We start from the raw sequence: 4,230 nt of genomic DNA, 5'->3' as shown, positions 1-4,230 counted from the left end.
GGGACTTTTAATACTGGTTCTTAAAAGCCTGTTTTGGGGTAGAAACGAAGTTATTTAGGTATTTGTACTCGCATCCATAGAAATGTTTCGTCTCAGGTCTTATAATAGGGCCAAAATCGCCATCCACTCCAGTGCACTTTGCACACACTGGTGCCCAATCCTAACTGCTCATCTAGATCAATGGTGGAGGATAGTGTTATTTTTTCATGACTGTTCAATAGCTGCTACATTCAAGCATTGAAAGGTTCCTATCAAACACTAGTAATTTTGGCCGGAAATAGTTTGGAAACAATTGGGCCAATATATGTTCTGTGTTCATCGAAAAACGAATAAAAAACCCTGAGTTGAGATCATTGATTGCTTTTACGTCAGTAAACAAAGCAAGCGGCAAGCGTGATCGTAAATGTCATTAAAATATTGATCAAGTTTTCTTTTTTTCCTTGTTCCACAATCGCAGTGTTTTTATGGAGTTCACTCCCCAAATAGCCGTTAGTTATTTCACTGCTTATATTAAACTGTTTAAAATCTTACCACGAAGCTAAGGGATTCATTACTAGTCATTTACGCGTTTGTGAGCATTTAAATTGTACCAAGAACAAGGGAACAAAAAGTCTTAACTCGTCCTTGAATGCTTTCAAGCGAAACCCCCATGGTAACATCATTAATGGAAACGCCAGCTTTTCTCTGTGGATTAGCATTGGAATTTTTTCCCGTTTGCGGTGTTTTTTAAGAGCTCATTCGGTGCGCACTTCACTGTTAGTCGATTTGATCTCACAAGAAAAATGTATCTGGCGATATCGCTTTTCGTTCTCTTTGCGAGTATTCAGTAAGTACATTTTTATTCTCAATACCTTAGTTATTTACCTCGTCACGGTGATAAGCCGAAAGTTGAAAGCTTAAGTATAACTTTATATTTCTTTTTACCAACTGAAGTTATTATTGAATCGATATTGAATGATTGACGAAAACTGCTCAAAAAAAGATCATTGCGTCTGTGTCCTGAGTAACACGGCTAGCTAGCCAAATTGATTAATTAATTTTTTTGGTAGATTTAAGTTATAATTGAAAACCTGCGACAAAGGAAAAAAAGCACAATTCTGTTAAAACTTTCACTTACAAAACGTCACGGTCATAACATGGGCTCGGCGTTTCTCGAACAAGTTCCAAAACTTTTCGGGTACGAAAAGCCACTTCCAAAACTGCCATCCGCTTGTTTCAGTTGATTGCCTGGTTTTTGAACCTGTTTTCAGGCTAACACAAATCAATGATTGTCAATGATATTTTTTACTGAAGAAACAGACGAAACGTCAGCTTTCCAAATCTTTCATGCACGGTGGTAATTCGACCTTTATCAACTCGTTTGATAAAACCAAATTTCCTTGTTTCACACAGTTTCACGCTGCACCACAGTTTTTTGAGAAACTATAAATTTGTTTGTGGTAGCCACTGGTCTGAAGGACGCTTAACCTACGGGAGAAAATGAAAATTTATACTCAAGTGCTGACGCTCTTCATAAAACTTCAAATTTGGCTTCTTCACGGGTTGTTTACCATTTACAAGCGGAAACCGGTTGGTACTAGGTTTGTTCAAATGGTAAGCAAAAACTCCTGAATGGGAAATTTAGTTGAGATCGGCGAGCTCCATTTACAAAATCCCTTCAATGTTACCGAGAAAGTCTGGAGAGAGGCAAAATCATGGGGGTATGCAAATGGTAAAGGCGTTTTCCGTTTGGAAATTCCGTTTGGGAATTTTGGACTACCTTTCAAGAAATCCCGTTTTCTCTCATCCTCGGAGACCCAGAGGCAGATCGCGAGGCAAGGGAAGTGTAAACGGGCGAAAAGAAAAGCATAGTATGCTTTTCTTCGTCGCCATTTTCTTTCGCCCGTTTACACTTCCCTTGCCTCGCGATCTGCCCCTGGGTCTCCGAGGATGGTTTTCTCTTGAAATTTTCCGTTTGGGAGGACCAAGATGGGCTTACCATTTACATTCCGACCGAGATTTCCGGATTTTTGTCGTAAATGGCAAACAGCCACGGTGTTGTTTTGAACTGGACCAAAGTGAAAAATGCAAGTGCAAGGCGTGCTAAGCTATTGCAAATGTGTGACGTTCTCGTTACAGTCGCCGTGGTCGTTGCTTAAGTTTCCTAATATTGGCACCTTACCGCTATTTTGGAGTGCAGTGCCAATTGCGTGTGTAAAAGGGGTTTTAATGTCTCTCATCGCATTGGCAGTGTTCATGAAGACGCCACTTCAGAATAAAAAACTTCGCGCTAACATAAATATCATCCATCCTTTTAGCGTTGTCAGTCAATTGGCCGAAGCGCAAAATACCATAATATGAAGCTGTGATCCTCCCAGTTATGAAGGCAATTTTTGCAATTGCGTAAAAAAGCCTGAATAATTCAGGACTTCAACGGGGTTTGAACACGTGACCTCGCGATACCGGTGCGACGCTCTAACCAACTGAGCTATGAAGCTATGAAGCTCCGTTGGTTAGAGCGTCGCACCGCTATCGCGAGGTCACGGGTTCAAACCCCGTTGAAGTCGTGAATTTTTCAGGCTTCTTTACGCAATTGCAAAAATTGCCTTCATAACTGCGAGGATCATAGCTTCATTTGATTTCATATCCGCAGTTCATATATTATCAATTTCATATATCATTTCATCGTCGATAATAATCTTTGTTTGTCCACCCAAAAATTGAGTAAACATTGTTCTAAGTAGCAAGAGAAAAAGGAAACAATGCTTATGCAAAATTGGGGGGACAAACAAAGAATACTATGGTATTTTTCGACTCGGCCAATGGGTGGTTTTCACATTACGTCATCACCGCCTAGCTCCTTTTTTTCGTCCACCGGTACCAGCATTACATCATTGTTATCTGTGTCTCTAGAACTTGTTGGCAAACCATCTATATGAGCAAACTATCCTATAACTAATTTGTGCAAACGGTTTTAAAGTGAAGATAGGAAACGAACAGTTTCTCGTGGTATACTCACGTTGTCGCCAAATCCTAAAATTTGTTTTTTTTTTCACTTTGTTGTTTTGCACAGTTCAGCAAAGAGATGCACTAAACTGGGTGCCGCATGATTATTTTTCTCTTTAACTCATAAGATTCTTGTCTTTTTGGCGTAGCCATTGCCTTGGCCGACGTCACGGTAGTTGCTACTTAAGGCGCTGTTACACTTTGAAATGAAATCGCATTGTTTTGGCGACATTAGGGCCGTTTATACGAGAGAAAATAAGCCGCGGCTTACTCTGGCCGCGGCGTGCATAATACGCGAAAGGAACTATTGATACGAATAAAAACTCCCAGGCTAGGATAAGCCGCGGCTTGAGAAAGCCGTGAACGTAGATTTTGCACCATTTATACGGTGTGTTCGCGTCTTATGTAAGCCGCGGCCAGAGTCCCATTGTGGCGGGACAAGTTGCACGAAACATTTCGCAGTGTGACATAATCTGTAACGGCCAAAATCGTTGCGAGACAAGTTGCACGAAAGTAGAACTTAATTTTACTTTTGGCAAAGGCTCTTGCAACTTGTCTCGCGACGATTTTGGCCGCTAATAATTCAGCATCACAAACAGCAAAAGCAGGCTGAAATTTGCGTTTTGCCAAAAATCAAATGAACTGGATTACCTTTAGCTCATTTTTTTGCCTGTTGTCTGCAGATGTCGTACAACTCTTACGAAGACAAAGAATTGTTCTAATAAAAGAATTTCGACCATCAGTAGCCAACCGTTTTTCCTTGCTGTTTCACGTAAACGTGATGTCAAATCTCTCTAATGATCGTTCGACCATTGGTGGTTAATGCATGCATGATATCCATCGAGTAGCTATCGAGTCCACCATAGCGGAGATATCGTTGACGTCACCTTTAAAAATGTCATTAATGTGCCAACCAGAGCCTCATTGGCTGTCGAAACAAAGGGTCTTTTGTTCTTGTCGTTGGTACATTTGAATAACAAAAACAATGTTTGTAAACAGATATCATCCCTATGTTAAATAGCCTCCTTGCAGCCGTTTTTTGTGTCGGTCCCATTCCCCCTCCCCACAAGCGACGTTTGTGGGGAGGGAGAATGGGACCGACAAAAAAAAACGGCTGCAAGGAGGCTATTTGTTAGATCGAAATTACAAGCCGTCAAACTCTTTGTTTATTGAATTGCATTCTCGGTCGCGGTTGGCGCACAGAGCAATGACGTAAAATGCCTATTGGGATAATGCAAAACCTGT

At 40.9% G+C, this 4,230-nt stretch overlaps 1 protein-coding gene across 1 annotated transcript in view; it reads left to right on the top strand.

The window, feature by feature from the left end:
* The first annotated feature begins 695 nt into the window (after positions 1–695).
* LOC138015583 (uncharacterized) overlaps positions 696–4,230 on the top strand; it is a 12,654-nt gene continuing 9,119 nt past the window's right edge. Inside the window, exon 1 of the mRNA XM_068862664.1 lies at positions 696–826. The gene's annotated coding sequence lies outside the window, so the exon portion shown is untranslated. The remainder of the gene's footprint in view (positions 827–4,230) is intronic.

This window comes from Montipora capricornis, chromosome 9 (genome assembly GCF_036669925.1).
Source record: "Montipora capricornis isolate CH-2021 chromosome 9, ASM3666992v2, whole genome shotgun sequence".
Classification (NCBI taxonomy): domain Eukaryota; kingdom Metazoa; phylum Cnidaria; class Anthozoa; order Scleractinia; family Acroporidae; genus Montipora; species Montipora capricornis.
This window is presented reverse-complemented; position numbering and strand designations above follow the sequence as displayed.